Below are 18837 nucleotides of genomic sequence, written 5' to 3'. Positions count from 1 at the left end.
TTACTGTAAGAGCAGTGAGACTATGGAACTCTCTGCCGCATGATGTTGTAATGAGTGATTCACTGTTAAAATTTAAGAAAGGCATGGATTCCTTTCTTGAAAAGTATAATATTACAGGTTACAAAAACTAGATTCCATGATAGGGCGTTGATCCAGGGAACTAGTCTGATTGTCGTATGGAGTCGGGAAGGAATTTTTTTCCCCAATGTGGAGCTTAGTGTTTGCCACAGGGTTTTTTTTTGCCTTCCTCTGGATCAACATGTTAGGCTATGGGTTGAACTAGATGGACTTAGTCTTCCTTCAACCTTAAAAACTATGTAACTTGTTATCTTCAGACATCCCCTCTAAGCAATGGCGCACGCCAGCAGTGAAGGCGGGAGGAGGCGCTGGGTACAGGGAAGACTTTACCTCTGGGGGCCACATATAGGGCATGTGAGGGGTGGACACTTCCCGTATTCACCATTACTGAGCCCCCGCTCTGTACCGCTCTTATCTGAGTGCAGGAGACACAGCAGTCAATAATCAGCCACTCTCCGGCACTTGCAGCCATCCGAGCTCTGCTGTGCCTGTTAGAGGTGAAGTTCGGGTCTTAGGAGGCAGCGACTATGCAGCCTGCAAAGCAGATCACAGCCCGGGTACCGCGTCTCCGGATAAATCTCCACCTTGTGATCTGCTTCTTGTGCAGCAGCCCCATGCAAGTCGCTCCGCTCTCCTCAGCCAGCTCCTGCTGAAGACTGAGCTCCTCTGCCCAATCTAGGAGCCCAATAGCCCTGATCACACCAGTGGTAGCCCAGTGCTGCTGGGGGGGGGCAGGGCTAGATCCGATTTACAGATAGCAAACTAATCAGCCCTAGATATTTCTAATAGCTGCAGAGCAGGCGACATAACTCTGACCGGTGTCCTCATAGACCTCTCCTCAGCCGGGGTCTAATAAGAACAGTAAGATGGCCGTCATGGGGTCCATTGTTAGATCTCAGCTGCCATAGAAACTCATTGGCACCATGATCGCGCCTCCCTCTCCGGTCTTAAGTGCCTAAATGCTGTGAAAGCCACTGACTGTGTCATATAAGGGGTTAAGCTGCCAGGATCAGGGTTGGCTCCACTGCTGGCGCCTGAGGCAGGAGCGGGACTGTGTTATACCGCCACACGGCTGCCACAGATCTTGTAAGAGCCCTGACTGCACCTGCCTGATGATAATGTGTCCTATAACGCGGGTCCTGGTACCAGACTGCCCTTTACATATTAATCACTAGCTGGGAACCAGTTACTTACAGGTTCTAGTTTCTGATGTGTTTCCAGGACCTGTAGTTATCAACATTTTACCCTTAAGGCCCAGTTATAATATTACTGCAACACTCTCACTACATATGAGCGTCCTGTACCTGTATACCTGCCCTGTGTGCGGCGCAAAAGTATATAACAAAATGTGTGTACACAAATACCTATCTCCTGAATGGTATTACTGCTAGATCTCCTGTACATAGAAATATGAGGTTCTTAGCGCACACTTTGAGCAAATTGTGCGAGCCCATCTGCCAACGTCAAGGCGACCTCTTCAGATGGGTCCCTACACTAACACTACACTAACTTACTAACTAGGACCACCATTTTTAATGTTTATTATTACTGTACTAATGCAATCAATTGTACCTGTTATAATTCATTTTTTTAATTAGTTTTATAATTTTTTATTACTCTTGTGTTTATGATAATGGTATTACTAAAATCCCTATACTTAGTGTTGATCCAGAAGAAGGCAAAAAACCCCGGACACCTTCAGCCAATTTGTGTCACAGGGGAAAAATTCCTTCTTGACCCCGAGAAAAGGCGATCAGTCCTAGGACCCTGAATCAAATCTAATAATGTTATTACTAGTTATTAATAATTCTTATTAATATTACACAACTAATTGTACTGCTACTGTAGTTATTAGTATTTTAATTTAGGTTTTTGTACTTTTTATAGATTATATATTATTTATGTCCTGCTATCTTATTACTTTGCTATTCTAACTTTTCTATAACTACTTAAAATAATCAAAACAACACTATAATTATTTTTATATTCTTACTATTATTAACATCCTGCTATCTTATTACAGTATTATTCTACTTTCCTATCACTACTAATACTACCCTATACCTAGAGTGTTGATCCAGAAGAAGGCAAAAACCCCAGGACACCTTCAGCCAATTTGTGTCACAGGGGAAAAATTCCTTCTTGACCCCGAGAAAAGGCGATCAGTCCTAGGACCCTGGATCAAACCTAATAATGTTATTATTAGTTGTATAATTAATATATTACTTATTGTGCTACTGGAGTTATTTTAATTTATGTTTTTATTTTTATAAATATAGCTATTTAATATGCTTATTATTATTAATAACCTGCTATATTTTTACATTATTATTATTCTTTCCTATCACTACTAATACTACCCTATAACTACAGTATTGATCCAGAAGAAGGCAAAAACCCCTGGACACCTTCAGCCAATTTGTGTCACAGGGGAAAAATTCCTTCTTGACCCCGAGAAAAGGCGATCAGTCCTAGGACCCTGGATCACACTGCTATTCTACCTACTACTATTACTACTGTTATTTTATTACTATTTTATTTCTTTCTTACTATTATCACTAGTATTATTACTCTTATTACACTAATACTGATACACTACCACTATATTACACTATCCTGCTGTTATTTGGTGGTCTGATACTTACCAGCCGGTATTGCCGTATGTGATGTTATCGGCAGAGAGGTTCCAGCAGGATGGTCCACATGATGCTCCTCTTTCCTCTCAAATACCGGTTGATGTACTGGCGGAAGTTGGTCTGGTTCTCCTTCTTCCTTTTTGTTGTTGGGATCGGTTGTCTTCTTTTCTGGCCTTTGGCCGTCACTTCCCCCCTAGGGATCTTGATGTGGAGTTTCATCTTCTTTGCTTTCTCTTCTTTCTCTTCTTTCTCTTCTTCCTCTTCATCCAGGTAGGCGCACAGTTCTTTTAGTGTCTTCTGTCTTAAATCCATGATGTCCAGCTTTATCTTCTTTGCTGCTTTCTCCTCTTCTTCCTTCTCTTCTTCCTCGTCTTCCTCTTCATCCAGGTACTTGCGCCGTTCTTTTAGTTCCTTGCGCCTTTCTTCCCTCTTCCTTTTCTCCCTGGCTTTATACTCTTCGATGCATCTTCTTTGGGCAATGGGGTTGGTCGGCATAAGGCGCTGGAAGAGAAGAGATGAAGTTAGGAGGCTACAAGGAAGATCCGAATACACAGCTACCTTATAGAAGAGGCCGTAGCGTTGCCCTGAGTCGTCTCACTGACCTCCTTCTTGTAGAGGGGAGAAGGGAGAAACTTCACACAATACGCCAGTCTCCTCAGCTGTTCCTCAGGACTGATGTAATCTGCAGAAAACACAACCAGATATTAGGAGCAATCCTCACCGTACAAAGAGGACGTATGTATGTTAAGACTGTCAGAAGGAGCTCACTGATGGATTCTCAGTTAACTAGTTCTGCAGCCAGCAATAGACAGTACAGCACAGAGGGTACAGGAGGCAAACTGTGCACAATTTTCAATAAAACTCAGAAAAATATTTACCACCAAGTATATGCATTAAAGGAAAGAAAATGTCCCCCCAGATGAGTCTGTTTAATGAAAGCCCCAGAAAGCCATGTAAGAAGAGTATAGAGAACGGTGAGTGAGTGATGGATACTACCGGGTCCAACGCTGGCAGAATACTCCATCCCCATGGTGTCCGCTGATATCTTCTCTTGTAGAAATGTCTCCACAATCTATAAAACCTCAGGAGGCGTCAGCAGAGGGTTTGGGGATTGGCTGATATTTCTTTGGTCTTAGAAACATTGGCTATAAATAATTCGGGGGCTCTGCTGGGGAAAGGGCAAATTGGGAAATGTGTAGGATATTTACTGTTCTGTATCTGAGCTTCATTAAAGGGGAATTATCAGAGGGAACAAGTCATCCCCTTATCCCTGGGCTCGGTGACGACTGATAGATCAGTGGGGTCCGACCGCGGGAAACTCCAGCAATCACCAAAAAAGGGCAGTGACCCCCATTAGAAGTGATGGCTGGATCCTTCCAGATGGGAGATGTGATGAGTGTGGCGCCCCCCACTGGTGTCTCAGCGTATCATGTGTTGGGGAATAATGACTTCTCCTCTGGTAAATGGGCTGATTCCTGTCAGTTGTGGTCGCTGAGTGCGTGTGATGGGATGTGGCTCCGTCCATTATATTATATCACGTCTTATACCTATAATCTCTCGCTGATCGCAGGTGTCTGTCTTCACACTCAGATCAGATGGAACAAACTGACCACATAGGAGTTTTTTTTTTTTTTCAAATTCAAACCGAGCAATCCTATTGGCTGAGTATGACTGTCGTTACCATGGTGACAGAATTTTAAAGGGACAGAACATTAATAATGTATAATAGTGTATTTTATGACATATTTCCCATAATAGTGGCTGATATATGGACCTGTACAGATAACATGTGGGCGCACACTTCTATAACTCCTCATATTTTTCATACAGCAATTTGGTGGTGCTGCAGAGATATTTTGGGCGTAATATAACTTGTGCTGGCAATTGATCATCTATAAAGTAGTCTGGTAATGTATGTAATGGTCCTAAGATTGTGCTTTTATGTTCAATACAAATCTAAATATTAATCAGACGTCACTCCCTGCTATTTGGAGGGTTTTTGTCCCTTTCCCTATGTCAGAGTAGTATCACATATAGCTCGGATACGCTGCAGCCTTCAGAACAATGAGCTCCGTTGTGGCTTTTCCCTGCACATTCGGCCATTATATAAGTGACGGCAGCTGCGTTGTGTCCCTGCACGGCTGATAGCGTCGCTGTGCAGGGATTCAGTATGGTGGAGCTGCGGCTCTTTTCTTTTATGGGTCGATACAAGTCTTGTTCAGACATATAAATATGCCTTGATTACATTGTAGAAAAGAAGGGTGACATTACAGGAGTCCCATACATTCTCAGTGTAAGATCAGTGGGGTCGGACCCCCGGCACCAGGGAGTATACAGAAGGAGCTTGTGAATGTCTTACTTTAGTGGTCTTGTAAGCTCCTCATCCCACACTTTTCCTGTATAGGACATAGAGCTTTTCTGTATACATAACTCTTATGTAAAAACAACATCCTCCATGCACATTTCTGTAGGTTGCCTGATGGTTCAGGTGTATTTACATCATTTTTTTCTACTGCCCGACCTAACAGCGTTAGCTTGCTCTTTTAGCAATCCAATTGTATTGTTTCACATTTGGGGCGATTGTGTCAGCAGCAGGTTTCATTGTGGGGTTATATAATGGGCACTATTTTTATAGGCTTATTTGGATATTAATGCCTTTGTGAATAGATACTTTGCTGCTACCTTGCTCTTTATTATATTGTGGTGGGCAGTCTGTAGTCATATAGTGAGATTTTCTGTGACTAGTTGGGCATATATATGTGAGGATTAACCATATCAGTACCTTGCAATGGTTTTGTTATTCATTGGGGCAATTGTTGCTTTTTAGTTGTTTTTTTTAACATGTCTTGTATGTTTAGTCTTTAATAAAATTCTATATTTTTGCTATTCCTTGGTGATCCCGGTCATTGCTTCCTTTCTTTCTCCTTGTTTCTTTGCATCTCTATTATGTAGCTGCAGGGTTAGGGACGGCCGGTTCCTTGCAGGAATAGTTATCAGGACGGGTGCGGTTTCTGCTGTAATAACTCATTCATGTGACCCATCAGTCATCACCCGATCAGCCGGGCAATGCTCAGCACAGGCCGCCGTCATCCCACTTCTCTACATCTATTATATAGACACTCCACAACTGCTCCTTCTCTTCAGAATTCAGAAAGATTTTTTTTATTATTTTTTTATTTTTTTATTTCCGCAGCCATGCAGTGACGCTAGGTAGGTGCAGAGCTAAAGGGAAACCCACCTTAGAAGAAAATTCTAGGGTCCTGATCACTAGAGATGAGAGCTTAAAGGGAATCTGTCACTAGGTTTTTGCCATATATTCCGAGAGCAGCATGTTGTAGAGACAGAGACCCTGATTCCAGCGATGTGTCACTTTCTGGGCTGTTTGCTGATGTTTTGATAAAATCTTTGTTTTATCAGTAGGAGGTTGTGACTAAAAGACTAGTAAACCTGCAATCAGGTATCCCTCATTTTTCAGAAGTGGTCCAAATGAAATAAAAAAGCGGTCTATTGGGCGCTAAAAGAATGAACACTAGAAGTGCAAAAAAATTTAGGACTAAAAAATAAATTTAATGAGCTCTTTCCACAAAGCGTTTCGATAGTGAACTATCTTCCTCAGGTGGTACATGGCGCGCTTTTTCTCCCTTTCTCTTTTCTCATTTTTCACAAGGTCTGTATAGCAGCCTTCTGCCTATGCACAGTGTACACAGAAAGCTGCCAATCAGTGGTGCAGCCGGTTATACGGAGCTCAGCATTCAGAGCACTGCTAGATCTGCAGTAGATAAAACTAAAATTTATCAAAACTGCAGTGAAATAAGGGACACATTTCTGGAATCAGGTTTCTGCCCTTACATCATGCGGATGGGATAGCAAAACCTGGTGGCAGATTCCATTTTAGAGCCATCGGATATTACCTTGTGACCTCTCAAAGGGGAACTTGATGTCTAGGATGGTTATTATTTTATGTCATGAGTCTCTTGATGCGGGATAACTTGTATGTAATGTGTTGTATGTTAGGTCTATGAACAGTACAAGTCCTTCAGTATAGGGTTACCTGAGAAGCGTACCCAGCATGAAGCAGGACTTGTATTATGTTTTGTCAGGGATGATTAATGTCTGAGTGCTTTATGCTGCGTTCTGCAGTCATCTCTCTGCCATCCTCCGTACACCCATCGCCGTCCTGTTCTCACACTTCTTTATTTGGCTTTTTTCTTGTGGTCGTAATATGGAGCATGTTGTATCCATAAAGCGGTCAGATTTGCCGGACCTCATGCTGTTCTGCCGAATCAGACCTAGATCATTATTGGTACCTGGGGCACCTCCAATTCAAGACGGTAGATAAATCGTGTCTTGTGAGACTGCACGCTCCAGCACCCACAATACTGGAGCATCGGTTAGGTTTACACATATCCACCTGTTGTGTTTTCTTTTGGGACACAGCAGTTTGTAGAATTGTCATCATTAATGTTTTCTTTTTTTATCTTTCCAGTATTACTGAAATTCAGAAAGATGTGGAGTACAGACTGCCAATCACTAGAGATGAGCGTTGTTCTACTCGAACTGTTCGCCAATCTCAAATTCGAGCTGTTTTGGGCGGTGTTCGAGCCGTTCGGCGAACACAAACAATTTGAGAAAAATTCGGCTGTTCGAGGTTATGTTCGATAACTGTTCGTGCACCAAAATCATAACTGGATTTTTTCTCAGTAATGATGAAAATTAATGTTAATACGCAGTTTGAGTGTACAGCGGGGTGGGGGGAGGGGCAGGGGATGGATCTCTGCAGGAACAATGAAGATCTCCATTTTTTTTCTCTTTCCCGCATTTGCAGTGGGGAGGTGCAATCTGTCAGCCTATCAGCAGCGCACACACGGAGCGAAGTGCTTTTTTTCACACAAGCAAGGGCATGTGTCATTGGCAGTGTATGTCACATGTCCTTGCCCTATAAGACCAAGCCATTTTCCCCGTTGCCACCATTTTCTCACTGCTGCAGCTGCGTGTTAGACGGCACCGCTGTTGCTGTGTGCGCTATACCTTGTTAATTTCAAGCCAATTTTCGCACAAATCTACAGATAGCTTGGGAGTAGGGAAAAGTTGTGATTGCAGTCCTTTTAAGGACTAGGTTACAGCATTTCCTACGACTTTTATCAGGGAGGTCTGTGCTCTTAAATAGATAGGTTGTGGGAGTAAAGACTAATTGTAATTGGAGTCCTTTTCAGGACTAGGTTACATCAGTTCCTATCAGTTTTTGCCAGGCAGGTCTGTGCCAGTGCTGTGCAAGTTTTTTTCACAGCATTTGGCTGAATCTAGCAAAGCTAATCCTTTTTGGCCTATTGCAGAGTGTGTTAGTCAGTGGAGTAGCCTATCTGTGTTGCAAGATATACCACCTGTGTATAGAATACCAATTTTTTTACTGCACCTAGTGAAGTAAAATCTTTTGGGCATAGCATCATTCTATTAGTCCATCTATACTGACCTCCATCAGGTTGCAAACTGAATATAATTTTTTTCTGCATCTAGCTCTGAAAAAATATTTGGCCTTCTAGCAGTGTGTGGGACTTGTTCTATTAGTCCACCTATACTGACCTCTATCAGGTTGCAAACTGAATATATTTTTTTCTGCATCTACCTCTGAAAAAATATTGGGCTTCTAGCTGTGTGTGGGACTTGTTGTAGTAGTCCATCTATACTGACCTCCATCAGGTTGCAAACTGAATATATTTTTTTCTGCATCTACCTCTGAAAAAATATTGGGCTTCTAGCTGTGTGTGGGTCTTGTTCTATTAATCCATCTATACAGACCTCCATCAGGTTGCAAACTGAATATAATTTTTTTCTGCATCTAGCTCTGAAAAAATATTTGGCCTTCTAGTAGTGTGTGGGACTTTCTCTGTTAATCCATCTATACTGACCTCCATCAGGTTGCAAACTGAATATATTTTTTTCTGCATCTACCTCTGAAAAAATATTGGGCTTCTAGCTGTGTGTGGGTCTTGTTCTATTAATCCATCTATACTGACCTCCATCAGGTTGCAAACTGAATATAATTTTTTTCTGCATCTAGCTCTCAAAAAATATTTGGCCTTCTAGTAGTGTGTCGGACTTTCTCTTTTAGTCCATCTATACTGACCTCCATCAGGTTGCAAATTAAAAATAATTTTTATCTGCATCTACAGTACCTCTGAAAAAATATTTGGGCTTCTAGCTGTGTGTGGGACTTGTTGTATTAGTCCATCTATACTGACCTCCATCAGGTTGCAAACTGAATATATTTTTTTCTGCATCTACCTCTGAAAAAATATTGGGCTTCTAGCTGTGTGTGGGACTTGTTCTATTAATCCATCTATACAGACCTCCATCAGGTTGCAAACTGAATATATTTTTTTCTGCATCTACCTCTGAAAAAATATTTGGGCTTCTAGCTGTGTGTGGGACTTGTTGTATTAGTCCATCTATACTGACCTCCATCAGGTTGCAAACTGAATATATTTTTTTCTGCATCTACCTCTGAAAAAATATTGGCCTTCTAGCTGTGTGTGGGACTTGTTGTATTAGTCCATCTATACTGACCTCCATCAGGTTGCAAATTGAATATAATTTTTTTCTGCATCTAACCCAGCCAATAGTTTTGGCCTAATACCACAGTTTGGCCACTCAGCTCTGCTCGGTTACCATCCATTGTTTTTTTGTGCAAACAACTCCAGAGTTGTGAATTAGTTAACCACCAAAATGAGTGGAGAAAGGCCTGCTGCTGGTGGAAAGGGGAATAGGCGTGTTGGGAAGGGGAAAAAAGGTTGTGTCCGTGGGGTAGGTGTTAAAGCAACAGTAACATCTGCAGAAGAAAGACCATCTTCCAGCCAAACTAAAATGTCTACTTCTTTTAGCGGACAATGTGATAAGATCCCTTTCTTACGGCCACGCCAATCGCTACAAATTCCAGATGAGGCACAAAAACAGCAGGTGCTTCAACGGATATCAAGTGCTCCTTTAAGTGGGCTCTCCTCCACATCAACTTCAACATCACAAATACTCCAGTCCTCAAAGGTGTCACCCAAATCGCACTTGCTTCCTCACAGCTCCCAAATCTCCAGCTGCCCGTCTGAGTATGAGGTAGAACAGATGGTTGAGTCTGCAGAGCTGTTTACTCATACTATAGCCTGGGAATCAGAGGTCGACTCCAGCGCTTCTGTGAATCCAGAGGAGGAAATGATCTGCACTGATGCCCAGAATCTTTATGAGTCGGATCCAGGACCAGACGCAGAAGGTTCTGACCATAATGTAGACCCTCATTCCCAAACTGTAACTCCTGTTGGTGGAGACAATGAGGAAGACGATGATAAGACTCAAATACCTGATTGGAGCGACAACTTTAGTTTTTTGTCAGGGCAGGAACAGGTTGGCTCTGAGGACGACGGGTGTGATAACACACAGGGTGATGATGATGAGGTTGGAGATCCCACTTACTGTCAACCCACAGTCAGCCAAGAGATGAGGTCAGCAGAGGAGGTGGAGGAAGATGCTAGTGACGACGAGGTCAGGTTGCGCCTTCCTGGACAGAGACGTAGTACTGGAAGCACGTCAACAACTGCATCCTCAAACACAACTCTGCCTCTCACCACAAGTCGTGGCTCTTCAGGTCGCATGGGTGCTAAGCCTTGCATAGCCTGGGCATTTTTTCAGATCGATAAAGATGACCCAACTCGTGTTATCTGTAACATTTGTCAGCAAAAGCTAAGTAGAGGCCAAAAAATACATAGTTTGAGTACTTCATGCATGAACCGGCACATGGACATGAAGCATAAGTTGCAGTGGGAAGCTCAGTTTGCTACAATGCGGCCTAGCCGGCCGGGCCAACCACCGTCTGCCATATCTTGTGCATCTGCGGCCTCTTCATCCTCTGTGACTGGGGGGACAGCAGTCACACCTGTTTTGGGGCGCAGACCTGCCACCTCTTTACCCGCAACAGCCAGCGTGATTGGCAGGTCATCATTTTCTTTGGAGGTGGTAACACCAGCTGGTGTTGAGCGCTGTCCGACATCGATAGCACCACCTTTGGATCAAGGCAACCTAACATGTCCGCCTGCATCTTCCTCACAGACCGGCAGTTTGCCGGGGACACCCTTATCAACCCCGTCTAAGCACAATAGCCAGCCCTCGGTCCCTCAGATGTGGACAAGTAAAAGACCATTTCCTCCTAGCCATGAGAAAGCTAAGAGGTTGAATTTCACCATCTGCAAGCTCTTGGCTACAGAAATGCTGCCTTTCCGCCTGGTGGACACAGAGGATTTTCGAGACCTTATGTCCGTCGCAGTGCCCCAGTACCAGATGCCCAGTCGGCACTACTTCTCAAAGAAAGGTGTGCCTGCGCTCCACCAGCATGTCGCACACAACATCACCGCTTCTTTGAGAAACTCTGTGTGTGACAGGGTGCATTTCACCACAGACACTTGGACGAGTAGGCATGGACAGGGGCGTTACATGTCGCTGACTGGGCACTGGGTAACTATGGTGACAGCAGGACAAGGGGCTGCTGTCCAAGTCTTGCCGTCCCCACGAGTTGTGCGTCAATCCTCTTTATGTCAAAGTTCCTCCACTGCTTCTGCCTCCTCAACCTCCTCTCGGTCTTCCACCTGCACCCAAAGCCTGTCTGGTCATGCCACAAGCTTTCTAACTGAGCAGAAGGGATCCTGCACACCTCCTTACTATGCTGGCAGTAGGGCTCAACGTCATCAGGCGGTTTTTAATTTGAAATGTCTGGGAAATGTGAGTCACACAGCTGAGGAGTTGTGGTCAGCTCTGGAGAACCAATTTCATGAATGGCTGTCTCCACTGGACCTGAAACCAGGGAAGGCCGTGTGCGACAATGCTGCAAACCTGGGTGTGGCCCTTCGCCGGGGCAATGTCACACACGTGCCTTGTATGGCTCACGTGTTGAACCTGGTTGTCCAGCAATTTTTAGCCCACTATCCCAGACTAGATGGCCTTCTGCAGAGGGCACGGTCGCTGTGTGCTCACTTCCGCCGTTCGCATCCCGCAGCTCAGCGACTTACATCTCTACAGAAGTCGTTGGGCCTGCCACTTCACCGGCTAAAATGCGATGTGCCTACCCGGTGGAATTCAACTCTGCACATGTTGCAGCGACTGTGGCAGCACCGACAAGCCCTGGTGCAATACGTTCTGACGTATAACCTGGGCCAACGAGATCCAGAGGTGGGGCAAATCACGCTGGAGGAGTGGTCTCAGATCAGGGACCTATGCACCCTTCTGCACAGTTTTGAAATGGCGACGAAGATGTTTAGTGCTGATGATGCCATTATCAGCATGACTATTCCGGTGATTTACATGCTGGAGCACATGTTAAACAGAATTCGGAGTCAGGTGGTGGCACAAGAGGAGGTGGAGGAAGTAGAGGAGGAGGAGTTGTATGCGGAAGGGCTAACATCTGCAAGGTCCAGACGGTCGGCAGCACCAAGGCGGCAGGCATGTGAGGGTGGGGGTGATGGTTTTACCAGGGCGCATGGTAGCAGCCAAACTAGTGAGGAAGGTGCAGGAGCCCAGGAAGAAGTGGAGGACGAACTGATGGAAGACTCATCAGATGAGGGAGACCTTGATCACATTTCTGTTGTGCGAGGTTGGGGGGAGAGGACAGAGGAAGGAAGCATGATTGTTACCTCGCCACCAACACAACAGGGACTTGGTGCTCCTGGATGCGCAACACACATGAGTGCCTTCTTGCTGCACTACCTGCAACATGACCCTCGAATTGTGAGAATTAGAAATAATCCTGACTACTGGGTTGCCACACTGTTAGATCCCCGGTACAAAAGTAAATTTGCCGAAATTATTCCTGCCATAGAAAGGGATGCACGCATGCAGGAGTATCAGCAGAGACTGTTGCAGAATCTTACATGTGCTTTTCCACAAAACACCAGTGGTGCACGTAGTGAATCTCACAGTTCCAACTTGCCAACCGTGGGACCGTCAAGTGTTCAGCACTCAAACCGTAACAGAACCACAGTATCTGCTGGTAACATCAATTTTGCGGAATCATTTCACCACTTTTTTAGCCCATCCTTTGCAAGGCCACAGGAGACAAGAAGTCTGACACATAGTCAACGCCTAGAGACGATGGTACAGGAGTATCTCCAAGTAAACATTGAAGCCACGACTGTGTCACTGGACCCTTGCTCTTTTTCTGCTTCCAATCTGGATAAATGGCCGGAGCTAGCCACTTACGCCTTGGAGATCTTGTCATGCCCCGCAGCCAGCGTTCTGTCTGAACGTGTGTTCAGCGCTGCTGGTGGTGTGCTGACAGATAAGCGCACGCGGCTCTCCACTGATAATGTAGACAGACTCACGTTCATAAAGATGAACAAATCATGGATCCGAAACGACTTTTCTACCCCTGTGTCATCCTGGGGAGAGTAAAAGCTTGATGATTGGTTAAAATCACCCTACCAACCGTTTTAAGCTTTCAAATTACTAATCATGTTTATCTGTATCTTGACTGGAAAATAATTTGGGCTTTGTAGCAGTGTGCAGCACTGATCCTATTAGGCCATCTATAATAAGCTCCACCAGATTTAAAATTAAAAATAATTTTTAGCTGCATCTAGCCCGGAAAATAATTTTGGGGCTCCGAGATGCGCAAGACACATAAGTGCCTTCTTGCTGCACTACCTGCAGCATGACCCTCATATTGTCAGAATTCGAAGTAATCATGACTACTGGGTTGCCACACTCTTAGATCCCCCAAACTTTTCGATCAACCTTTTCATTTCAATAAAGACCAAAAAAATGGTCATTTTTGAAATTATAAGCATTAGCAGGTTGTTAGAAACTGAAATCAAACAGTTTTCAACTCAAAACTTTATTCTAGGTGATGTTACATTTTCACATAGGACCCCTTGTTCGAAAGGAGCTTCTGAACTCTCTCGTCCATTGAATTTGTCAGGTTTTGGATGGTTTCTGCTTCAATTGTTTTGCATGAGGACAGAATACCCTCCCAGAGCTGTTGCTTAGATGTGAACTGCCTCCCGCCATCATAGACACTCCTTTTAATGATGCTCCAAAGGTTCTGAATGGGGTAGAGGTCAGGGGAGCATGGGGGTCACACCATAAGTTTGTCCCCTTTTATGCCCATATCAGCCAGAGATGCAGATGTTTTATGTGCAGCATGAGATGGTGCATTATCATGCAGAAAAATGATCTTGCTGTGAAATACACGGTTCTTCTTCTTGAACCATGGCAGGAAGTGCTGTTTGAGAAAATCCACATACATTATGGAGTTCATCTTTAGCGCCTTCAGGGATCCTAAAGGGGCCGACAATCTCTCTCCCCATGATTCCAGCCCAAAACATTACTCCACCTCCTCCTTGTTGGCGCTGTAGCCGTGTTTGCGTGGGGTGTCCATCAACCAGCCATCCTCCACTCCATCCATCTGGACCATCGAGCGCTGCACGGCACTCATCCGTGAACAAAACAGTTTTGAAATCAGTCTTCATGTAATGTTTGGCCCACTGGAGCCGTTTCTGCTTGTGTGAAGTGGATAGAGGAGGTCGACAGGATGGCGTATGCACAGCTGCAAACCTCTGAAGGACCCTGCATCTTGTTGTTCGGGGGACGTTGGAGGCACAAGCAGCTTCAAAAACTTGTCTGCTGCTATGACAAGGCTTTTTTGCCGCTGCTCTTTCAACCTGACGTAATTGCCTGTAGGAAAGAGTCCTCAATTTGCCCTTATCAGCACGCACACGTGTGTACTGTGAATCAGCTACATACTTCTTGATTGCCAAGACACTTCATCCTGATCATCGCACAATGTTGATTGTAGTCATGCCTTGACCTAAACACTCCACAATTTGTTGCTTCTCAGCAGCCGACACATCCTTTTTCTTTCCCATTTTGGCAGAAAATGTAGGCTGCTTAATAATGTGAGAGAGCCTTCTTAAGTAGTCTTGCCTTTCATTGGACACACCTGCCAAACTAATTAGCACAGGTGTCTGCAATTGCTTACAGTGATATAAAGAGCCCTGACACACATCACCATCAATGAGTTTAACTGACAAACAAACAAATTCTTCCCTTATCACTCCTAAACACTTTTTGCATAATAATTTGGAACGCAGTGTACATGTGCTTTTCCACAAAACACCAGTGGTTCACGTAGTGAATCTTACAGTTCTAACTTGCCAACCGTGGTCTGTATGGAGTTGTTCAATAAAGGGCCCAAAATTAAGATAACATAGATGGGAGAGGTCTCTATGAATAGGAATTCCTAAGTATTTGATACCCTGTGAGGGCCAGGCAAAGGGAAAGTTGGACTGGATGGAATCCTATATGGATTTGGGGAGGGAGACATCGAGGGCCTCAGACTTCGCTGCATTGATTTTAAAATTTGACCATGTAACAAAGTGATCTATTTCAGCCATAACAGCAGGGATGGATATATGTGATTGAGTGATATATGCTAGGACATCATCAGCAAATAGAGAGCACTTGTACTCGGTGCCTCCCACCTCAATCCACCTAATATTGGGGTTATGGCGAATTGATGAGAGCAGGTGCTCCGTCACTAGGATGTATAAGAGAGGGGACAGAGGACATCCCTGCCTTGTCCCATTGGTGATTGTGAAAGGTGATGAAAATGTTCTGACGCGCCCCCTGGGCCTTGGGACACCCGGAGCCGGACCCTTTTTGGTGGATGCTGGTGGTTGTAGTCTTCGTGGCGGCGACCCGGTTCCGTGGCTCAGGGCGGTCAAACCAGTGGCGGAACTATTTATGTGGTTTTGATGTTTAAATGTCCGACTACGCCACCCGTGGATTGCGGTCAGAGTGAACCGCCGCTACAGGACAGACCGCTGAGGCTGGTGTTGTGGGTGCAGCAGAGCATAGCATAACTCCCCACGGGAGGAGTATAGCCTCAGGGCAGTGTATGCTTAGGATGGGGGTGATGGTGCAGGGCAGCAGCAGTAACGACACAGAGTCAGTGATGCAGTCCAGGGCCTTTACTCACAGTTCTTATTATCCAGACCACGTCTGCAGGTAACGGCTGCCCACGTCGTACTGTGCTCACCAGGTGAGGGGCTCAGACAACTCCCAGATAACTTTGGAGCACTTCACAGGACCCCCTTTGTGTGTCCTTTGTCTGGCCTTTCTTACCAACACTTCTGTCCGGCTGCCTTGGGCCTCCTCTTGGTAAACTTGGCGCCAGTTTCCCTGACCCTATGTGGTGCCTTCCTAGCGGGTGTAGCGAGGGGCTGCGCCACATAAAACATCAGAGCCTCCGGTTTCTAGCTGAGGGTCGTTTCCTGCCTCCACTAGTTCGGGGACCGGTCTCCCCCTTTGGCCTGACCCCTCCACGCAGGTGGATTCGGGCGTGCGGTGGCGACTCGCCCGTCCGCACCCCTGGGATCCCTTCATTCCTCGTTCCTGGAGCCTTCTCCGCTCCTCTTCCTTCCTTCTCCCTCTTCCAGGCCTGGGCCTCTGTTACTAGGCCCGCCTCCGGAGCAGAGCTCATGCAGAGCCCCTGCTCCCTGCCACTTCTGCTCAGACTTCTCTGCACTGAACTAAGATGGTGTCCACCTTTTATACTCCCTTCTCAATGCACCCAGGAACTGCTTCCTCCCTGCTCCTGCACTACAGGGTTCCCCTTCCTCAGTGTTCCCTCCCCCCACTCCAGCCAGGGACAGGGACTGTCGTGCCCATCTCAGGGGCATATTGGTCGCCCTGCCCCACGGCAATGTGGTGTAATGCATGCAGGTGTCGGGTCCTGATCCACACTCCATCCTTACCTGAGAGTGAGATATCACACCTCTGGGTGAGGTGCAATACGTCTGTAGCAACCGAGCCCTCAGGGTGCTACAGTTCCATTTATCTTCAGCCTAGGTGACGTATTGTGATACAGGGCCGTGATTTTGGCTATAAAAGGGTCCCCTAGACCCCTACCCCAAGCTTTTTAAGAGAATCATATATGGCGTGCCAGGAGACTCTATGGAATGCTTTCTCAGCATCCAACGAGAGTATCTAATTACAAATTTTTAACTGCATCTAGCCCAAGAAATACTTTGTGCCTAGTAGCAGTGTCTGCTAGTCAGCGGATTATCCCGGCTGTTAAGCAAGCTACACCACCTGTAGTTTAGACACTTAATTTTTTCAAAGGAAATGCTTCGGGACCATGGGATACTTAGTGAAGAGCATCAGGAGGCACCCCAAGGCATAGGGGCTGGGACTGGCAGTAGGATGCCTTGCGGTGGACAGCTGAGCTCGATCCTTATAAAAGCTTTTTAACTGCAGCAGCTTTAGTGGACGCTACTGGAGCTGGAATTACCGCGGCTGCTGGCATGAGACTTGCCCTCCAATAGATCCTTGTAAATGGATTTAAAGTGTATTCATTCAAATTAGAGAGACAATTTAAATTAAAAAGCTTAGAGCTGCCTCCACCACAGGGGGGCTCGCTCGACCCACCAGCGGACAGGCACCAGTATTGGGAGAGGGGGGCTGGCCGTCAGGGTTCACCGCGGCTCTGGCACAAACCCGGCGACACGGAGGTGGCACGGGCAGGAGCGGACTGGCTGTGTCGGCTTCTCACTTTTTGGATTTTAGAAGGGCATGACATGCCTATATCTGTGTCTCCCCCTCCTTTTACTCCTCCACCTCTTTTATTTTCGCATGACTATATGTACTTGTCACTTTTCCATGTGTTAGTTATGTCTTCTGAGCAGTTTGTCAGCTTTTGGACACCTTTGAAGGTGTTTTCTATGTGTTTCTATTTGTTTTTGTTTGCCTGCCATTGGTTTTAACGGTGTTCGAAGGTGTTCGACGAACAGTTCGACGAACAGTTCGGCGAACACACGGGTGTTCGACGAACCGAACCGAACTCGAACACTACGGGGGTGGCTCAACACTACCAATCACCTTTAAGAACTTCACCATCAGCATCAATATGTAAGTGACACGGGGTGCTATTGTCTTAGTTGAGAGATTACGTTGCATTTGTTGGGGTTATTAAATGTGAACCTAATGGGAATTAAAGGGATTGTCCTCTACTTTGATATTGATAACATCAGCATTGGGTATCAATATCAAATCGATGGGGTTCTGACAGCCCCCCAGAGAGGGAGCCGCATGCTTCTATTCACTTGTGAAGATGGCCCCCACTGATTCCATATTAATGACCTATCCAATGGGTAAGTGATCAATATCAAGGTAGTGGGCAACCCTTTAAAGAAAGCAGACCATATTAGGTACTTCTAGAATATCGTTGTCCCATGCTGTTGATAGACCCCACCGCGTGTAATCGGTACCCTACAATGACTTGTCATCCATAGTCATGTCTTGTAGCACTGGAGCCATTAAATGATGTGGCTTGGCGGCTCATGACGTCACTATAGATGATGTGTATTAATGCAAGTTGTTTAATTGCTACTAATAAGAAATCACTTTAAATCAATATGGAGGCTTATAGGGTCCTCTCAGCTTCCTTTTACATATGGAAGTAGTGGTAGAACAGTATCGTCGATTGTCCCTCCCCAGAAAAATTATCCTTTTTTTTCTTTGCAAAGCTCCGATGTGCCAGTCAAAAGGAAATGGAGTGTCTGCAGATTGGTGTGGGAGTGCAGAGGGGCGTGTCCGTGCACTTGAAAGGAGCTGTCTAAGTGCAGGGATACGCCCCAGTGCACTTCCAGACGGATTTGCAGATGTTTTCCACACTAGATTTGTCATGATGGACTCATCAGATCTCTTATAACACCATTACGATCATATGTCAAGGTGCTGACGTCCCTTTATGCCTTACGCTACGTGCCACCTAAATGGATTTTCCATTGAGATGAGATGAGGGTGTTGGGTATTTTCCCCGGACCTGTCGCGTTTCTGTAGGCTGCAGTCATGTATCCCGCGTCTTGCTCTAATACTTTGTTTTTATTGCAGTTTACTTCCGCCACAATTTCCTCAAGACAAACCTCTCATCACAGTCTTTCCACCGATAAGACATCACCTGGTGGACAAGCAAGGCTCCAATGTCACCTGTCCTTTACTACATAATGTAAGGAGACTTGGGAGATTTTGAGCACTGGACTTAGGAATGTTGTAATTTAACCTTTCAATGACTGAGGTGTTTTTTTTTATAAAG

The 18837-nt window shown here is 45.4% G+C and overlaps 1 protein-coding gene and 1 pseudogene across 2 annotated transcripts in view; one reads left to right on the top strand and one right to left on the bottom strand.

The window, feature by feature from the left end:
- The window catches only part of LOC141230050 (uncharacterized), a 349419-nt gene that overhangs the window by 175330 nt on the left and 155252 nt on the right, over nt 1-18837 (bottom strand). The gene's annotated exons all lie outside the window — the stretch shown is intronic.
- LOC141230053 (vacuolar protein sorting-associated protein 37A-like) overlaps nt 17617-18837 on the top strand; it is a 33259-nt pseudogene continuing 32038 nt past the window's right edge.

This window comes from Phyllobates terribilis, unplaced genomic scaffold, assembly GCF_046119375.1.
Source record: "Phyllobates terribilis strain yellow unplaced genomic scaffold, ASM4611937v1 Scaffold_489__1_contigs__length_1346288, whole genome shotgun sequence".
In the NCBI taxonomy this organism is placed as follows: domain Eukaryota; kingdom Metazoa; phylum Chordata; class Amphibia; order Anura; family Dendrobatidae; genus Phyllobates; species Phyllobates terribilis.
The sequence above is the reverse complement of the archived record's forward strand: the minus strand, read 5'-3'. Positions and strand labels throughout refer to the sequence as shown.